The sequence below is a fragment of the Canis lupus genome, chromosome 15 (genome assembly GCF_003254725.2).
Source record: "Canis lupus dingo isolate Sandy chromosome 15, ASM325472v2, whole genome shotgun sequence".
In the NCBI taxonomy this organism is placed as follows: domain Eukaryota; kingdom Metazoa; phylum Chordata; class Mammalia; order Carnivora; family Canidae; genus Canis; species Canis lupus.
This window is the reverse complement of record NC_064257.1, coordinates 4,173,069-4,194,355: the sequence shown is the minus strand read 5'-3', so window position 1 is coordinate 4,194,355 and position 21,287 is coordinate 4,173,069.

Here is a 21,287-nt window from a genome sequence, read left to right as displayed (position 1 = left end):
TTAAATGAGATAACCCATGTCAAGTGCTTAGCACTTGGCATATAGGAGTGCTCTACAAATGCTATCGAGAATAATTCTTATTATCATAGCGGGACTGCTGGTATTAGTGCCAGGGCTAGTTAGCAATGAGACGTGCCATCTTAGGCAGGACCAAGCGTCCCTACTCTGGACACACGTAAACAGAGGTTCAAAGATTTAGCACGTGGTGAAGATGGAAAGTAAACTCAAGCCTTGAGGTACAGGGAGCGCTAAAGGATCCCCAGAGGCCCCAGATCCTGCCTCTTTCTGTCATGGGCCAGAGTGTCATCCTTCAGAGGAACACCCTGTCTCAGGTGGTGCTGCTGTAACAAAATACCACAGACTGAGTGGTGTAAAAACAACAGAAATTTATTTCTCCCGGTTTGGAGGCTGGGAAGTCCAAGATCAAGGCACCAGGGGATTTAGAGTCCACTGAGAGCCTGCCTCCTGGTTCCTAGACGGCCTGTCGCCCTTCACATGGTGGACAGGGCGAGGGAACTCCCTGGAGTTTCCCCTTTAGGGAATCTAATCCCACTAATCTAATCGCCTCCAAGGCCCACCTCCAAATACCACCACATTGGGGGGTGGGTTTCAACCTATGAATTTGGGGGGCTCACGAGCATCTGGTCTATAGCACCTCACCCCCATTTCTGGAGGCTGGGGAACAGCCCCACATGCCTGATGGTGTGGTTTCCGATGAGAGCCCACAAATACCTCGGGAGTGCTGAAGCAAATGCAGACACAAGTATCAGGCGAAATGATCTGGAGGCCGAAAGACTCGCTGGTGTTGGGTTCACATGTTCCACATGTGTCTATGGAAAGCTTGGGGGGGAGGGGTCAGCACAAGTTTAATGTGGAAGGGGCTCATTACAGAGCCCTGCAAGGGATGGATCGGCAAGGAGGGGTGGGGTGGGGGGAGGGGAGGGGATTCAGGAGGACAGTGTCTCCGGGCCAGGCTTGTATCTGTGGGCCCAGCCAGGCCTCATCCCTGAAGGTTTTAGTCCCAGAGGGATGGGCAGTACCAGAAAGCTAGCACCGTGTGCGGAGAGGGTCTAAGTGAGGCGGTGGGAGCCCAGGGCAGCCCTCTGAGGGCTCGTCACAAACCACCCAGCTGGCCTATATGCTCTGATATGAGACTGGCAGGGAGAGACTATCCCCCTCCCCTTATCAGCTTCTGGACGGTGTGAGGCTGGTCCAGCACAACGTTAGGACCATCAGCAGCACCTGTGGTGATAAACAACCTTGGAGCAATATTTTCACTCTTTAATATATTAACTAGTTAATTAATTAAATGATATTTACTGACTGCCTATTGTGACTATTAATTTTATGTGTCAAGTTGACTGGGCCACCAGGTGCCCAGACACTTGATCAAATAGGTTTTTCCTTTTTTCCCCAAAGATTTTATTTATTCATGAGAGACAGAGAGAGAGAGAGAGAGAAGCAGAGACACAGGCAGAGGGGGAAGCAGGTTCTCTGCAAGGAGCCCGATGTGGGACTCGATTCCCGACTAGGATCTCGCCCTGGGCGAAAGGCAGACAGACACTCAAACGCTGAGCCACTCAGGCATCTCCACTTGGTCAAATATTATCCCCGGTATGTCTATGAGAGTGTTTGGGGGAATGAGCAAAGCAAATTGCCCTCCCTAATATGGGAGGGCCTCCTCCAATTACCTGAGTAGAACAAAAAAGGCTGAGTGAGACGGAATTTCACCTGCCTGCCTGCTTGAGCTGGACTTTGGTCTTTTGCCTTCAGACTGCAACTTTTACCGCTGGCTCTCCTGGGTCTCCCCAGCTTGCCACCCACAGGTCTCAGGAGACTTCTCAGCTTTCTTAGTAACATGGGCAATTTCTTATAATAAATCTTTTTTAGAAGAAATGAATATATTTCTAATATATATGAATACCCAACTACGGGTTCTGGTTCTCAGAAGAACCCTACTGTGCCTATTATATGTCAGGCACTCTGCTCTGAGCTCAGAAAGCTTCAGTCACCAACCCCTCTAGCAGTGGACAGCAGGGAGGGAAGAGACAGGTGGACACCATACTCAAGCGACAAAATTTGTTCTTGGGCACATGTAAGGCATCCAGAAATAATTTGAGGGATTGGGGATAATCAAGAGGCAAGGAATCCTAAAATAAGAGGCCAACGCCAGAGCCAGTGAAGGACAAGTTAATTACTCCTAATGGGATTGCATCTAAAAACCCCAGAGTGCTATAGGCTGGGGAAATGCATGCACATGTGTGTATGTGTAGCTGGGAACCGAGTCTAATCAAATGCCAGATCCTGTGCACAAACCCAACACGGCCACCACTTTTAAGAAAAGTGAAGCCTACAGGCTTAGATTTGCAGGGAAGGATGAAAAAAACATGCTGACATAGTTCGTACATGCATGTCTTTCACATGCACACGGAATGTGCATGGATGCATTCAAACAAATACAGATGCGCATTTTTTAGATTTCTTTAGGAATTAGGTCTTTGACCAGAGAGTCTTGGGCTTCAGGCCTGGTAGGCCAGGTCACGTGAATCCCAGGACCCATCAGACAGAGACTTTGTGGGGAGAATCATGCTTCAGGCCCCAGATGCAGCTCTACTGACAAGACCAGAATAGGGCCCTAGACCAAGGTTTCTTTGTTTGATAAGGAGTCCCCCACCCCCAACCAGGATAGGCCTGAACTTGAGCCAAACCTGCATGGGTCGGGCCTGTCACCAGGGTCTGTTGGTGCATTGGGTCTTCGTGGCTCCTTGCACATAGAGTGGGCGTAGGAGCTGCTGTCTTAGTCTCTTGCCAAGTCTCCAAAACCCAGGTGTCAAGATTTCCAAGCCAGCTCATGTTCTCTGTCCATTGCCCTGACCTAGCCTCTTGAGCCAACAGTGGACTTTATTTATTCCACAAACACTTATTATGGGCCTATTACAGACCAGAAACTGTATTAAGCATGAGGAATTCAGACATAAACAAAACACAGGCCTTTTCCCAGAGCCCTGGAAATCAGCCAGCATTTTTCAATCTTAAGAAAGCAAGAAAACAGAAGGCCTGGGGAATCCAACACTAACCTTCATCCACTCATATGTGACTGATCATTTTCTTAAGTCAGATTTTTGGAATGATTATTAATCCCCACCCTTTTCTGTCTTCCCTAATGAAGTTTGGAACCAACCAAGACCTAAGACATGGGACACCAATGGATTTTCAAAATATCATCTTTGAAGGTGATTTAAAGAATGTGGCTTTAAACTTATGGCCACAGTGGGCTTCCCAGCACCTCACTTCAGGTATCAATTTACCCATCCAGTAAATGGGCTGACCGCAATATGCCTGCCACACGGGGCAGGGCCTACCCCCAGGAGACTTCCTACCTGGTACTAGGTCCTGAATGTGTCCTCCTCGAACACAGATCCAAGAAAATACAGAGATGGCTAAGCTGAGCATGCGCAGTTTTTTCTCTGAAACTTGCCCATCAAATAAATCACTCTTCCTCTGGGGACTAGTCGGTGAAGGCCCATAAAGACCAGTGTTACTTTTACTGGCATCTCAGTATAGAAGAACGCAGGGATGAAGAGGATAGAGGTTATCTCAAAAGCTGGTACATGCACCCAAGATTTAGCTTGTTAATAAGGCTTATGACTTTGTGAATGTCCTAGTCTGCTTGGGCTATTATAACAAGATACCATGGATTGAATGGCTTCAAGAGCAGACATTTCTTTCTTGTTGTTCTGGAGACTACGAAGTCCCAGATCAAGGTCCTAGTGGGTTCAGTTCCTAGTGAGAGCTCTTTTCCTGGCTTACAGACAGATGCTTTCTCATTGTGTGCTTACAGGGTAAAGAGAGAAAAGGGCTCTGATCTCTCTCCTCCTCTTATTAGGTACTAACCCCATTATGAGGGCTCTAGCCTCATGGATTTTATCTAAATCTGATTTCTTTCCAAAGGCCCCACCTCCTAATACCATCCCATTAGGAGTTAGGGCTTCAACATATGAATTTTTCTCATAACAGTGAACTTGGGACCATAGGCATCTCGTTCCTATGGAGACCACAAAGGAAAGAGCACTGGCACTCGTGTCCAGTTTAAATCCTGACTCGGCTCCTTACTAATCAGGCAACCTTGAGCAAATGAGCTTATCCCTCCAGGCCTCAGGTATGTCCTCTGAAGAATGAGGACAATAATGCTCAACCTATTGTAGAGATTTGTTGGGAGGACCCAATTTGAGCTTAAGTAGGGACAGATGGGAGGGGTCATGGTTTTTTTCGCTGTCATTATTTCTTAGGTCACCTGGCCTCGGAGCTCTTCTTCCTGAGAAGGGAGAGCACAGTGCATGAGCCTGCCTGCCTCAAAGTCTAACCTAGAAATCATCTTGAAAACCAGCACCACTGAAATACTTGAAGAAAGAAGGCAATTTCCAACTAGAAGGTCTGTTGAATTCTGTTTTAGAAGATCTACACTGAGCCTGTTCAAGACCAAGCCTGAGAACTGAATGAACATTGCACATTCTCCACCTTCCCAACAACTTCTAAGCCCTTGGGTGGCTCAGGGAAGGTTTCATAACACAGTAGAATAAAGCACTTTTCTGTCTCTGGCCTACTGTCTACACTATACTGTATCACACACCACACACACACACACACACACACACACACTTAAACACACACACCAGAGAATCTATCTCAACTCTAATGGCTTAGTTGTTTTTCAAGTACAGAGAGAATTTATAAACAATTCCTCAGAAGTTAAAGGAGAGAGAGGGGAAAAAATCTTGTATCCTGCTCAGAATGGATTTTATAAAAACCTAAGAGTCAAGTTTTCTCTTCCCCTGAGATATGATTATGATTTCTCTCATCTCTTCTCTCAATGGTTTCATGTGCACTAATACCCAGCATGGAACTTGTTGGTGCTGCTTGCTGACATGAGCTTCTCCTTGCAAGAGAGGATAGTATTGCCATTTCCTGGCTTCTTGAGGCTGGATGTAGCCAAGTGGCCGGTCCCGGTCAATGAGTGGACAGCAGAGATGACACATGCTGTTTCTGGGCCAGAGCACTTAGCTGTTTGGCAGCCACCATGAGTCATCCAGAACTCTGCCCTGCGGTGAGGACGTTCAAGATGGTGGCTGCTCTATCAAGCTGGCAAGGTCTCTTATGAGGAAACATGAAGAAGAGCTTCTCATTGACCCATAAGCAATGTGTAGTTGAGCAAGAAAATACCACTTGCTGCCATAAGACATTAGACTCTGGGAGTTGTTTGTTGCTGCAGCTTATCCTAGCCTATTTTCTCTGTTACACTCCTAACGAATGAAAACAACTCCAAACCAGTTGTTCTGATGTTTTTGCCCTAAAGAACCCAAGTTTGCCATAGATGACACCAATTCATGGGATACTGAAAATGTCCTAGGTCTGCAGTGTCCACTTTCACGGCCTAGCCCAAAGAGAAGGCTGTGCTTCCCAGAGAACTGATTTAGCCTTTGCATTAAACATCAGGCTGCTTCCTCTACCGCATGGCAGGTTTTCATCTCCTCTGAATAATTTTTTAGCAACTTGAGAAACTGCAATCCAAACATATAGTATTTTTGGCTGGAAATTAAAACACGTCACTTTTAAAACATAAGCAGCATGCCCTGAATGTTTATGGTAAAAAGCTCACTCCTGGCCAGACTGCAAAGCTCACATTACCGAGAGGCAAACCCTGGAGCATGCTAGCAGTTTGCCTCCCAGTTCGTCCTTCCTACACAGTGCAATGACTGTGAATCATTTCTCCTCTGGCACATGGACTCCCAGGCTTTATGACTGCTTTCATATCAGAGAGCAACTGGCTAGAACTTCCCCTTGCTGTAAGGGGACAGCTGTGGCAAAGAAGAGACAGGTTGCTGTCCACTGCGCTGCCCTTGTGATGAGCCAAAGCTGCCAGTTCAAACGAAGCTTCCAATGACACCACATCAAAGGCTCAACCATGGAGCCTCCCGTTGGGGGAGCCACCTTATTCCTTTATTCACACGTTCATTTATTTCATTTATTTACACATTCGTTTGTTAACACCTGCAATGAGCCAGTTTCTGTGGGAGATGTGGCGAGGGACCCAAAGACAAAGACGACAGAGCCTCTACCTCTTAGGAGGTTGTATACAATAGTGCATGCGCTTGGTAACATGGGTCATAAGAGAAACCAACATATTATGAGAATTTGGAGGAAAGTGATGCAGCAGGGAGTCTATGAGAGAAAAGGGGAGAAAAATGAACATCTTTATTAGCTATCCTACGTCACTCCATTTCTACCACCCCCTAATGAGGTGGTAATCCATATATTAGGTGTGCCCACTGAGCTTCAGACCGATAAAGGGATTTCTCCAAGAAATGTTTAATTGAAAGAGTTATGTTTCACATGCAGCTTCATCTGACCCCAAAATCAGTATCTGTTGAGTAACTTAAATTCTCTAAGCCACAATTTATCCATCTTCACAATGAAGGTAAAATGAAAGTACTGATCTCGTGGAGCTGTTTTGAGGATCTCATGAGATCATCTATGAAGATAAAGTTCTTAATCTGGCTTTAAGTCTCAGTTCTTAGTTATCAAGCATGGTGAGTGACCAATAACTATTCAAATATTATTACTGAGCAACTACTGTATGGCAGGCACTTGCTCAGTACTTTACAAATATTTATTCTTACTTCCTTTTAAGGACAAGGAGAATGAAGCTCAGATAAATGAAACAACTTGCCCAAGGACATTTAACTGATAAATAGTAATGCTTTGGGGCTAGGACTGAGGTCTGCCTGACTTGAACATGGATGCTCTTTCCATCATGCCAAGATGTCTTTCAAAGCTAATTCGGAAGATCAAAAGCCCCCAGGGAATGGGGGGGGGGCCGTTCATCACTGTATTGTGTATTGTGCAGTGCTCAAGAGTATAGGCTTTGCATTGCCCAGGAGACTTTATCAACCTTGGGCGAGCTGTTTAATCCCGCTGAGCTCCATTTTGCATCTGTGAAATAGAGATGATAATAACGGGATGTGCCCCCTAAAGCTCTGTTGTGAGGATTAAACAAGAAAACACATATGGATTGCTTAGCAAGATGCCTGGCACATAGAAAGGTCTCAATGATTTGAATGATGATGATGATATGATGGTGGTGATGATGGTGATGATGATGATGATAATGGCGATGGTGGTGATGGTGATGACCTGACATCACTGACACAGTCTGTGTGACACACTCATAGAAGGTACCACAAAAGAGGGGAAATGGTATTTATGCCAAGACCATTGCCTTTTCCAGTGCATGCTTCTGGTGAAACAAAGAACGTTTTGGATGCAACAAGTTAAATAACCGTGGAGAATGGTGATACCTACCAGAATTAGCATGCTAAGAAAATGCATTTTCAAGGCATTGCTTCTTTATGTGACTTCTTAAAATGTTGGTTAGCAACAAAGCCAGAATTCTCTTATCAAAATGAAATCTGTAGAATACAATTTTCAGCTCAAACAATGTGGTTTATACAAAGCGCCACCCTTTCAAGTCAGATGAGGAAATATAAAACTGTTCTATAATGGATATATTGTTTGCACACAAAAAAACATATGAATCCATGTTTCATGCCAGGCCTCATTTGGCATCTTCAGTAAAAGGGGAAAACTCTCTTTTCTCCAGAGGAAAACCCCAAAGGAGACTTCAGTCCCATATTAGCTGTCCCCTTTGTTCCTCCCAAAATGTCAGAAGAACACACCACCCTTATTCACTGGGACGTCAGGTTTTTGGGAGCCGGGCACCTGGCGTTAATCTCCGTGGGTCCTTTTCATTAAACTGAGATGACTGTGGATCAGTCCCATCAGTGGTGAATTCAGTTCTACAGAAATGTGCTGAGAGCTCACTAAATGTTCAGTGAGGAAGCACAGAAAGGTGGGTAGGACCCTTGTCTAGACCTCAGTGCACTCAGTGTCTAACAGTCTGGGGAAGAAACAAGTCCATGAAGGCAAGGCAAGTCCTTATGGCCACAGGACAATCATGCATGCAACCAGCAGACCTTTGCTACTCCCTTATGGAATGCCTGGCATGTGCCAAGCACAGGGCTAAGCATGGAGGAGAAAAAGGAAGGCACATTTCCTGTCCTCAGGAAGATCAGAGCCCACGCGCTTTAGGAACTCTGTGGCAGGAAACAGTCTGATTGGGAACCAGGGAAGAGTTTTTGGAAAGTTCTTAAAAAGAATGGTAAAAATCAACACATGGCAATGCTTTCTGTCCAGGGACTGGGACCCCAAGTCACAAGACAAAGTCTGTTCAGTGGGTTGTAATCACAGACTGCTCGGGGGCTCACTACCCACCACTGAGCTTAAAGCCATGGCAGGCTGCTCTTGGCCTGTAGGAGCAGTGGGCATTCCACCCTCCTTTCCTCTCAGCTCCTGGGTGTCCGGTGAGAATTCCATCTTGCACGAGATTTGTTTGGAGACAGACCACAGCTCTCTTCAAGGAAGGAGAGGGGCTTCCATCTCCTCTCTCCCTGCCTAGGCTCAGCTGCCTTGGCAAGTCCTCACCAAAGAGGTAAGTAACATCTGAAGGATTCCAGCCAGGTTAGGAACAGGTGGGGGGAGTCTTACAGGGTGAAGAAACCACAGGGCAAAATGTCTAAGACAGGAATAAGTGTGCTGAGCTCAAGGAACCCAGAGAATAAGAGGAACAGCAGAAATCGGGGCAGAATGGTAGGCCGGGCCAGAGCCCATGAGGCCCTGAGGCCACCACAAGGGGCTTGGAGTTTATCCTCAAGCCCCCCTAGAGGGTTATAAGCAGGAGAGTGGGGTGCAACTGTTTATTTTTCAAAGGATCCCTATGACTGCTGGGTAGATAATGGACCATGGAGAGCCAAGACAAGAAGCAGATAAACTAGCAAGGGGCCTCAGGAGAGGATGAGGACAGCCAGGGCCACAGGAATATCAATGACTTTGGAGAGAAAGAGCTAGAAAGGCGATATAGTTTACAGGTGGTGTCTGTTGGACTTGCCCGTTGCTATGAGAAGGGAGGGAAAGAAGAATCCAGAATGACTCTTGGGTTTGCAGGTGGAGCAAGCGTATGGATAGTGCTATCTAATGAGCATGCTATCACTGGGGGCATCTCAGAGAAGGCCATGGTTTGGTAGAGGGAAAAAAACAAAACAAAACAAAACAAAAAAACCAGAGCTTTATTTTGAGCCTGTAAGTTTTGAGATGCCTGTGAGACATCCACGTAGAGACACGGAGTGGGGGACCATTGCAGGATCCCAGAGCTGGGTACACAGGAAAGGACCAGATAAACATTCTGAGGTCTTCAGCATATCGATGGTATTTAAAGCCAAGGGTTGGATTGTCTCTTAAGGAGAGAAACAGAATAAAAGAGGGCCAAGGGCTGAAGTTTAGGATTTGACATTTCGAAGTCAAGCCCTTTTAAACAAGAAACACCCCCCACCACCACCACCAATGTTCCTCTCCTCTCACAGCTGCGTGCCCCTCCACCCCGCAGGACCAACCACAGAGGCAAAAACCAAACCTACAGAGACCATTTTTAACCGACTTTGAATCCTGTACGTACATAATTGAAAACATTTGGCCCCACAGATTAATAACTCCGTTTACATCTTCCTTTGACAGTCAGCTCTGATTTGCCGGGCGGGACGGGTGGGGCGGGTGCTCTCAGAGTTGATTAACACCTCCACGTTGCTTTGAGCAAAGTGTGTGGCTGCGACAGAAAATGCCACATTGCAGATGCCCGACTTGGGGATGGGACTCTGACTTCACGCCTCCCGATGGAGGCAGAGACTCACTTCTGACGGAGGGAAAGTATTACAAAAATATATATGTAACACATATTCTATTCCTGATTTAGGTCTATAATCTTATGAGCCAGACTGTAATGAATAAAGTTATAATTAGCTGGAGATGAAGAACACGCAGCCGTGTTTTCTAGGGTGCACTTGGAGGCCCCGATCCAATCTGCACATTTACAAGCTGTGCTATTTGCATCGACTTCTACGGCCTCCACTCAGAGACAGAAGAGGCTGCATTATTGATGACAGTGTGCGCATCTTGCTTATCTCTCTACTACACCCTGTGGGGTGTGCAAGTGCAGGAGGAGGGAACAGCCAGGAAATCCGGAAAACACTACCCCATCCTCACAGAATAGTTCCCTAAATAGCAGCATCCATGTCTCGTCTAGGTCAGAAAACCTCTGGCATTTCCCCCCAACTAGAGCTACGGGCTTGGACTACATGGATGTAAATTCACATGAGTTGCTGTGACATGTGCTGTGTGGCCATAGGCAAGTCACTTCCCCTCTCTGTGCCCCGAGTTTCCATTTATTTGAAATGAGAAGTTAGGCTTGACTATCTCTAAGTAAGGGTCTGCTTCAACATCCCAAAGATCTAGGATTCTATCAAAAAAAAAAAAAAACAACCCAACCCCAACAGGAGAGCCACCAAGCAAGTTCCTGTAGGACCGGGCCTTACCCCCATGCTGCCAGGGAACCTAAGCCCCCGTACGCCTTCTCTGTGTTTTGATGTGCTGTGAAATAGTGTACTGGTAAATGTTTAACAACGGGCTCTCCAGTGAAAAAGCTCTGATTTGTAGTGTTTGCCAATTTCTGTGGTGTGAATACTCCCACTATGGAGGATTTCAACCTACCAACATGATGGCACTGACTACAGAGTTGAGAAAAGATGCACATAATCAACTTTCATAAGCTGGCACTCCTACCAACTAGAGCGCACCACTCAGGGGATGTGTTGGGAATAACTGGCAAGTCACCCCCTCACTCTTCTCCATTTCCCCTGGTCAAAAACTTTTAAGTCGAGGCCAACATCACTGTCGCAGACTTTTGGATGGTTCCTCTGCCATGTGGCTCTTGAAGCCACTGTAGCCTCAAGGTGAAGGGGCAAGGGCTCCTGAATCAGGCATCCAGGGTTCCAAGTTCTAGCCCTGCCACTTAGGAGCTGTGTGGCCCTGGTCGAGTGACAGGCCATCTCTGTAAGAGATGCAAATGGGGTGGGGTGGGGGGGAGCGGCGGTAAACATACCGTCTTCGTAGTCATGTTAGCTTGGGGCGCCATAACATATCACAGACCGGGTGGCTTGGATCATAGAAATTTATTTTTTCAGTTCTGGAGGCTGGAATTTCAAGATCAGGGTGCCAGCACGGCTGGGTTCTGGTGAGGGCTCCTTCCCGGCTCAGCTGATGGCCACCTTCTTGTTGTGTCTTCACATGTTGGAGAGACAGCTGTGGCGTGTCTCTTCTTCTTATAAGGGCACCATTTCTACAGGATCGGGGTTCCACGCTTATGACCTTATTCAACCTTCACCTTCCTAAAGCCCTTATCCCCCACGGAGTCAGTAAGACTTCAATTTATAAATCTGCGGGGCGTGAGGGGGGACGCAATTCTCCCAAGGAAATAGGGTTGTTATAAGGATTGAGTTAGTGCACACAGTGTGCCTGGTACACAGTAAGCGCTCAGCAGATGCCAGCTGTTGTTACACATACATAATGTAGAGCGTATGTTATATATGTAAGATGATCACTAATTTGTTTGAACCACAGAATCAAAGAGAAGACCGAAAGAAGGAAAAGAAAAATAATTTGGGGCACAAGTGTTGCAAGCCCAGAACCCCAGTGCCTTATAAGAGATCAGGACCCAGCCTGGACCAACCAATGTCCAATCTGATGGTCAGTTAAATCCAGCTATTGATCTCGTAGCTCCGCATTTGGATTTTGTGTTGTGCTCTGGGTGAATCAGAAGGGTCTTAGATGAAAAATCTGAAGACCAACATTCAGTGTGCCAATAGTCTCACGCCCTTGTGTGAGCCCATGGCTGGTAACCAGACCAGCAGAGAGGCCTGGAGTACTTCCTGCTTCTCCTACCTGCAAACCCAGGATGTCCCATTCCCCACACTGCAAGTCGGACTCTGGGGACCAATCCTTCTGGTTTCCAGATGAGCCCTCCCCAGGTAGCAGCCAAACTATTTTTTTTAAGATTTTATTTTTATTTATTTATTCATAAGAGACACAGAGAGAGAAGCAGAGATAGAGGCAGAGGGAGAAGCAGGCTCCATGCAGGGAGCCCGATGGGGACTCGATCCCAATCTGGGACTCTAGGATCACATCCTGAGCCAAAGGCAGACGCTCATCCGGGAAGCCACCCAGGTGTCCTGAGTCTACTACTACTTGATGTGCCACCTCCCCGTGCAGCCCCATTGACCCCAGCACATTCACACAAACTTTGGGAAGGAATGAGGTGAGGAAGAGAAGTTGGGTGAGAGGAAAAGTAAGGAGGGAACGCCCGTTTCTTGGGCAGCTCCTAGTTTCCAGGCATGGAGCCACATGCCCGAGGTCCACCCACTCTCTCCAGATTCTCCCAATAACCCTGAGAGACATTCTAGAGAATTTCTATAAAGCCCAACAATTCCACTCTGTCCATCAGCACACGGACAGATACACAAAATGTGACACACACGTTCGGTGGAATATTACTCGGGCCTAAAGAGGGAGTGAAGCGCCAATTCATGCTACCAGACAGAAGAACCTTGAGAGCATCATGCCAGGGGATAAAGCCAGACACAGTCACATCCGTCTGCTTGCATGTATTAGGAATGTCCAGAACAGTTAAATCCACTAAGACGAGAAGCAGTTGGTGGTTGCCAGAATCTTGAGGGGAAGGGAGGAAGCGGAGCGGCCGCTTGACAGGTATGGAGGGTCTTTCGGGGTGATGAAAATGCTTGGATGTGGCTGCCGGACGCCGAGAATGCACTAACTGCCACTTACACGCTCTAAACATGGTCACGTTTATGCTACATGAGTTTCACCTCAATTTTTGTAACACCCATTCCACACACTGGCTATTTTTGAGTTGTATCAACCTGTTTTAGAAAAATGACTTTAGGGACTCCTGGGTGGCTCAGTGGTTGAGCATCTGCCTTGGGCTCAGGGTGTGACCCTGGGGTCCTGAGATCCAGTCCTCCATCGGGATCCCTGCGGGGAGCCTGCTTCTCCCTCTGCCTGTGTCTCTGCCTCTCTCTCTGTGTCTCTCATGAATAAACAAAATCTTTTAAAAAAAAAAGAAAAAAGAAGAAAAATGACTTGCGCTATTTACAGGAAACTCAGAGCTCCACACAAAAGGAAGGTAGGAGGTGACCCCCAGTTTCTTTTCCTAATCACCGAGGTCAGAGGCCCAGCCCCGGGAAAGGAGAGGAATGAGGACCTGACCGTTAGTAACCCTGCAGACATGCCAGGGCCTGTGGGGTAGGCCCTGGGCTCATCGCTTCCCATTTCCACGCCTTGCAGACACGGCACCCCTCGCTTGGTGTTGACCACACCTCTGCTTCGTGGTGTCGACCACCCTCCCAACAACCCTGCGACGTTTATGGGAAGGCTCTTGTTCCCATTTTAGAAGATGGGGAGACGGAGAGTCCTCAGTGTAGGACCTGGTTCGGAATTCAAGTGTTGCCTGGCCCTGGAGCCTCAGACTGTCCCATCGAGTGTCCCTGGAAGGTGTTGGGAATCACCACCACTACTCGACAGCCACAGCTGCCACCAGCATGGGTGGTGGGGGAGAGGGGAGAGGGGAATGGGGCGCCCCCTCCTGTGGCTCGACCATGTTTATCTCCCTCAGGTTCCCCTTTCCTCTCCTCTGTTCAATGGGGTAGGAGTAGGGCCCCCTTAGGTATAAAGGTCACCCTCCATCCACAGCACCTGGCATAGCAGCTTATCCGGAGAGAAAAACTTCCTTTGGCAGCCTGAGGCCTGGGAGCTGTCAGAGTGGCTGGTGGTGCCTTTGCCCCCAGGAATCCTTGGCCCTGCATTCCCTGAGGTGCCCATAGCCTTCCAGGGGATCCCCCAATTTCTCAGGATGGGATCCCGGGCACTGCCTGCAATGCCACATCACCCCCACAAGCCTCCTCTCCCCCCCGGCCACGTTCCGTTCCGTGTGAAGAGGAGACGGTGCGCTCCCAGCTTGGAAATGTCAATGAGTCTCCCTCAACACCTTAGCATTTGCTGAGGGACTTGGCAACGTTACACAGACAGAGGTGTCCTCAAAAGTTGTGCGTGAATCAGATCCTGGTTACGAAACCGTACATGTGTAAAGCAGGGCACGACGGTGGAATGCAAATAGCCAGCCTCCAGTTCACCGCAAACCTGTCCATGTTTGTAGAAGCCTGGAAGGGAGGGGGGGAGGGAGGGAGGGAGGAAGAGAAGAAAGGACGTGAGAACAGGGGAGAAAAGAATACTCTGGCACTTGGGGGTCGGAGAGGGCGACCTTGAGTCTGCTCTTGCACTCGCTGGCAGCAAGACCTTGGACAAGTCACGTACCCTCTCCCGGCTTCAGTGTTCTCCCCTGTAAAATGGGGATAAGAACCTCGCTATGGAGGAACACAACGACGACCACGAAGAGGACACGACGAAGAGGACGACGAAATGGAATTACGCATCTGAGAGGCACAGCACGGGGCTGGGTACTTAACAGGTGCTCCATAAAACGTCAGAGCAGAGAGGGAGAGAGAAAGAGAGAGACAGGAAAGAAGGTCGTGGGAAGGTGGGCAGGGAGGCCGGACTGAACCCCACGCGGCCGGCCTGGGCTTTTCAACAGCAGAACCGCATAGAACAAACACGCGCAGAAATCCGGAGAAGGGGCCACTTCCTCTTTCTTTCTCAAAGTTGGAGGGGTGAAGAGGAGAGACGGGGATCATCTTAGGTCATGCCCCCCCCCCGTTGCCTATTGCTGAAGCACACCCCGAAACCAGCAGCACCCCCCGCCCAGGAGCAGCCTGCCCCCACTGCACCTGGGACCCACGCAGACACACAGCACACACACACACACACACACACACACACACACGCAAGCACGCAGGCAGGCTGGAAGGAGAGCAAGGCACGCCCTCCCCCCCAACCCCGCATGCCCTCCCCCCCCCCAATCCCCTCCTGCGCTCACCCTCGCTCGTACTCAGGACATACCAAGGTCAAAAGCTTCTTCTTGTGAGAATCAAAAGCAATTACGCTTTTATCACTTTGAATTGATGATCTTAGCACTGTGTCCCCCCTCGGCCTCCCCTCGGCTTCCCCCTACACCCCAGACGAGCCCAGTGCCTCTGTCAAAGCCCCGTGCTTCCTTGCATGGCCTTTACCCCAGTTCATCATCATCATCGCACAAGGATGCCCGCGCTTATTGGATTCCCGGGTGGGCTTCCCCTCCTGGACCCGCTGCCTCAGAGCCCGGGGACCCAAGGCTGCGGGGCTCTGTTCACACCTCCGTGCTGTGCGTGTAGTGCAGGCTTCGTGTGACCGCTCGCTGTGGGAATGAATGAGCGACCCTAACAATGAGCCTCTTCAAGTGCAAGGTCAGAGGCCTCAGGCCCGCCGCCTGCAGGCTGCCCCAGCCCCAGCCCCCTCTGCCTGCAGGGCCTTGGCCCCCAGGCTCTCTCTGGGCCCTGCAGCCAGCCTGGACCCCAGAACGGCACCTCCTTCCACAGCAGTGACGCTGGTCCCCGCTCCTGGAGGGTGGCCAGGCCTCCCAGCCTCACGCTGGGGCCTTCACGTCTATTAGAGTTGAGATCCAGCCACTCTAAAGGAGGCTCCTCGGGCCAGCGACCCCTTCCCCTTTATTTTTTTCTACCTGCCACCTCAGCACCTCGCTTCTATTCCTTTATACCCGTGACTCAGGCCTTGGATCCCTTTGAAAAAACATTTACATTTCTGCCCTTCTGTGGGGGGACCTGGGCTGTCTCTCTAATAAAGGGAACATGAGCCTCGACTGGTGCCCAGCCCCCAGGCAGCCCTGGGGGGCGGGGGGGGGTCCTGGGGGGGCCCTGCCTACCCGCTCCTCTCCTGGCAGGCTCCGGGGTCAGCCCGCCCCCCCCACAGCCCTGGACCCCCCACGGGAAGCCCCTCCCTCCTCCATGCCCTCCCCCTCGTCAAATCTGCGGCCACCACCTACAGGACACACACGCCTCCGGGCTTCCAGACCAGGGCGGGCCCAAGGGGTCGATGAGCGTATTATTGTAGGGAAGGAAATCTGTAATAATTTTTCCTGTTGACCCTAAATGACATTACCTGAAGGCTCCCCGGCCCCTCCCGAGGCCAAAAGCAGCCAGAGAAATGGGAACCATGGGTCTCTCTCTCTCCTCTGCCTCTTTCCCCAACTCTTGGCCACCCCTCCTCTTCTTTCCTGTCCCTTCTCTCTGCTTTCCTAGTCTCCTGGCACCTGCTCACCTCCCCTCCCCTCAGCTGCTCCCCTTCTACTCTCTCTTTCACCCCAACTCCCTGCCCCCTCCCTCTTGCTTTTCCTCCCTCTCTCCGCCCCCTCCCTCCTTCCCTCGGTCTGGCTCCCTTTCTTCCTCTCCACCCTCTCTAAGAAAAAACGCAAACCCAGGGGCCACCCGGGAAAACCTTCAGGGCTCCCAAAGCCGCCCGTGCCTCCCCTCCATCTGGGGGCGCCTTCACCCCACCGGCACGGTGGCCTGTCCGGAAAGCCATCGGAATGACAAATCTTTGGACAAATTACTGATTTCTCATCTAATTTACATCCAATTAGTGTGAGTGAAATGAATCATGTGGTCAGCCCCTCAGGGGAAACATCCAGATAACAAATGCCCAGGACTCCTTTCCCTGGGAACTACGGGGCCCTTGGGGAAGCCAGTGATTTACCCCTCGGGTCAGGCGGGTTACTAGGCAGGCTCTCAGGCCCATAGATCAACCCCGTCCCCCTCCCCTGCCGCCAGGACGCCCCCCCAGGGAGCCCAGGCTGGTTTAAAAAAAGGGGGTGGTGGTGAGAACGAGCTCCTCTGTGGGTCCCCCACCTCAGAGACCCACATCACATGAGGATGCAGCGCTGAGTTTTTGAAGCAGTGCCACGTCCCAGGCTCCAGGCCCTCGTGCAAAGTGTCACCACCACCCCTCACAAGGCAGGTGGCCCTGGGCTCTGGGGAGCCTAGCTGGCATTTGCCGCCACTCTCCATGTGCCAGCCCTGCGTTCAGTGCTTCGTGGCATCGTGGCTCTTACCCCCTCCCCACAAGGTACCTCGGAGGCAGGCACCAACTACGGGGGCGTCCACTCCCCAGGGAGGGAAACTGAGGCTCAGACAGGCTGTGTTCAAGGTGATGGGTCAGGAAGACGCAGGGCTGAGGTTTTTGAACACAGGCAACGTGATGCCAGAGTTCAAGCACCTTAACCATTGTGCTCTCGGCTGCGCCCATTCAGCAGAGGAGAAAACCGAGGCTCAGAGGGGTGAGGTCCCTGCCCACGGTCACCGTGAAGCTCTTGCAGCGCAGGAAGGTCAAGTCCAGGGGAACCCTCCATGTGCAGCTTCATCCGGCTGCCCAGGGTAAGGATGGAGCGCCTCCGAGCCCGGGCAGGTGGAAACCACCTGGGGGGGGGGGCGGCGGGTGTGAGTGCGGATAGATCTCTCCCCGGGGAGCAGACCCCAGACCAAGGCACACCTTGCCGTGACTCGGTCACCACTCGCTTCTTCACGCATGAAGCGCAGCAGACGGAATTCAGAAATGTTTTTCTAAAACAAGAAGGATTACTCTCCGAATCGTTTGAAGTGGGAAGACAGGGGCGCGCAGGCAGGGCGGGTGGGGGGCACGGGTTTTTTGTCGGAACAGTGCAGTAACGGCATGTTTGGGATGAGTTTGGTCTTCCTGTGTAAACTTGTTTCAGTCTGCTATTTAAAACCTGGCATATGGATGGGATCTCAGCTTCCAGTACTGGCAGTTCTTAACATTCACAGCGACTAAATAAAAAGGGAATTTTAAAAACCAAATGCAGTTTTACCCCATAACGAGGCAAAGAGAGAATTACCAAGAAGTTAACAACTCCCGAACTTGGGCCCAGCCAACCCTCTAAATGTGGAGGCTTCTCCAAAGCCGTGTGGGGTGAGGAGGGAAGGGCCCGGCTCCTTCCGAGGCCCTCGAGGAGGCTGCGCTTTCTGTGCTGGGGGCTCTGCCTGAGGATCAGGGTCGGGGTCAGGGCGGGGTGTGCACAGCCTGCCAGCCAGGCACTGAAGCCCAGGGCCTGCCACTCGCTCCTGGGTGACCTGGGATATGGTATTCACCCTCTCTGAGCTTCCGTTTGCTCGGCTGTAAACCAGGCCCCATACAGGACCTCACTTGCAGGATGATATGAGGATGACGTGAGCTAAGGCTTGCAAAGCCCGTAGCATGACGCCCGTCACACACATGTGCAAAAAAAAACCCTGTACTTATGATCTACGCAGTGACTGGGGCAATGTCAGTTTCTGAGATTGGGGTGTCCAGCCCACCTCTTGCAAGGGATGGAAGATAATCAGTGGTCCCGGGAATGTGGTGAGCACAGTGGTAGCAAGCGGGGCCTGGAAGAGGGGACGGGGAGGGGAGGAAGAGGGGAGAACAGGCTGGATAGGATGGGACTCTAGGAAGCACAGGGCTTAGGTCACTACGGGCAGGAGCAGAGTAACAAGGATCCTGGGGGAGCAACCGGGTGGGTTCGTCTCCGGTTCCCCAGTAACCAGAGCAATGACTACGTGCTTGCTGTGTGCCTGGCACTGCTCTAAATGCTTTACAGGTGTGGGGGTTTCTTCGCACAGGAGCCTCATGGAAGTGGTATTATTATTTTTGAAGAGGAAACAGGCTCAGAGAAGTGAAGGCCCAAGGTCATCCAGCTGGACAGTGAGTGATGGGGCTGGGATACTAATCCGGGGGAGGGTGGGGGTCCTGGCAGGAGTCCTGCTCAGTTTCCCAGGCCTTGGCACCAGGAGGCATCCCAGGGCAGAGAAGAAAGAACCATCCCCGGGGAGACAGTCAAGTCCACTGTGAGCCTGTGTCAGTGCACGAGGGGCAGAGGGCCCCCCCAGGCCCATTCAGGACCCCCGCCCAGCCTCCCACCAATCAGGCTGCCTGCGCCACCGCCAGGGAACAGGCCATCAGCCCCTCGGAGTGTGGCTGGTCCCAGCAGAGAGGGGGCCGCAGCAGCTTCACGTGGCCTCAGCGTCCGGCTCTATCCGACGGAAGGGTCGCAGCACCTGCAGCGCGCGATGGTCTACGTGGACTAAGCAAGCCGTTAGAACCGCACCTGGCACGGAGTTCTGGGTCCCTGCTGCTGTCGCCAAGAAGGGAGCAGGTTCAGAGCAGGTGGCCACTTGCCCAACTGAGCAGGGGAGGCTGACAGCAAACGTGCTGAAGTCAGGCCAGCTAGGTGGGCAGGGCTGCGAAGAGGGCCAGTGGGTCGGGGTGCGGAGAGGGGTGAGGGCCGTGTCTATGGTGGGGGGCAGTGTCCAGCGGTCTGCAGAACCCCGACCCCAGTGATGGCACAGGGTACCTCTGACTCAGTTGTCCCCAAAACACATGGACACCACCCCCCCGGCCCCAGACGTATGTCATCCCATCTCCCCATGTTCCCCCGGAGCATCCCCTGGGAGGAAGAACTTGGTCCTGACTCGGAGATCTGCCCCAGGCACCGAGGACGCGCCTGCTCCGGCTCCTGCTCAGAGCCTGCCACTGTCAAGACTTATGGCCGCCTCGTCTCTCCCCCTCGCGGGGTCTGGCTACATCACTTATCTCCCCGACGCTGACCTGCCAGCAGCTGCAGGAGGCTCTCTCCGGTAAGATTTGATTAATGAGGTTCAGCAGCAACAAATCAGTCTTATGGAGCAACCCTCCCCTCTCCGGGACACACTCTCACAACAGCCTCTGCATACAAACCACCTGAGGGTGTGGGGCGGCCCTGGCCCCGCACCCCGGATCCGGATCCCACATCCGCAGGCGGCTCACCACCCACCCCCTCCCCCAGTAGGCACTGCGCCCAAGGGCAGGCAAGAGGTGCTTGCTTTCTCCCCCTTATCTTCAAGATAATAATATAATGATCACAGCGATGTAAATCGTTACAGCTCCTGCCTCCGGACTTGAGGTAGGCGTGACACTTGGCCCAACACTTACTGTGATTTTATTTCATGAATCCTCTCAACAGCCCTAATGGGGTGGGGATTTTACCTACAGCTATTTTACAGACGAGGGAAGTGAGGGCTGCTAACTTGCCCACCCGTTAGAGAGCGGGAGAGCTGGGGTTTGAACCCCAGCGCTCTTGGCCCATAAGTCCACTCTTTCATATGGTTGAAGTCCTAAAACCCTTTGGACATGTGATGGAAGGAAGCTCTTGGGTCTTTCTTGAAGAAACGCACAGGTCTATCCCATTGCCGCACCATTTGGGTACGCAGCAGACACACCGACCTTGAACCTCATCTGTTCTAAGGACCCCGCCAGCCCGGCTCGCTCCCTGGGAAACTTGGACACAACCCTCTTGCCCTGGCCCCGGGCCTCAGTCTGTCCCGGGAGGACAGGAAACTGGGGAGTCCCACCTCTGAGGGCCCACCTCTCCTACTCTCTGCTTCAAACGCCGATGCCCAAGTCCTGCTTCCCAATCTCATCTGCTGGCTCCCGTTTGGAAAGTTCGAGTCACTGGAAGACAGAACGGTTTCTCTCCCGGAGTTTCCAACCACTGCATGCGCATCGCCCCGTCTCGGCTCCTCTCCTTACCCCGACTGCTTTATTGGAACTGTTTGCTTCTCAAGTAGTTACAGGAAGTCCAGGGCCCATGGCAGTCCGTCCACTCCTCTGCAGCATAATCTATGCATCATTCAAGTGCATGTCCCTCCGGCCATCGGTGACCTCGGGTCACCTTCCTGGGAGCCTTTCTGCAGTGGGCACCCTGCTCAGCTACTCCTCCGGTACCCCCACAACTTGCCTCTGGACCACCAGGCCTTGATCTCCACCCTTTCTCGCACACCGAAAGGGCTCTGGCTCTCCCCTTGCATTCCCCTCTTTACCTTCCCCAAAGCCCTCACATCCCAGAAACATTTGTCAGGGATTTGCCAATAGCCACTTTTTCATCCGCTGGGGCAAGAGTCATCTCTGCATATAGATGTTTTGTAATAGATGCTGCATTGATTATGTAAAGTTCTTTTGGGAATTGCCTGGCCATTTCTGGGTCCTCACTGACCAGTTCCACCTCCAGCACACATCTCGGGTCTCCTGGGTCAGGGTGCCAGACCACCTGAGCCAGAGGCTCGGGGAGAGAGCCCAGTCCCAGGTGGCTGCTCGTGTGGGGAGGACGGATGGCTCTACCCATCGAGGTGGACTTGCACGGCCCACCCTACTTTGGACAGGCTGGTTGAGGAAGGTCCATTTCATCCGAATGTGGCTTATTCCTCAGTTGGAAGCAATAACCACGATCCTGGAGATGAACCTTTTTTTTTTTTTTTTTTTTGTACTTTGCAGCGTACCAGGCAAAGCACATTCCT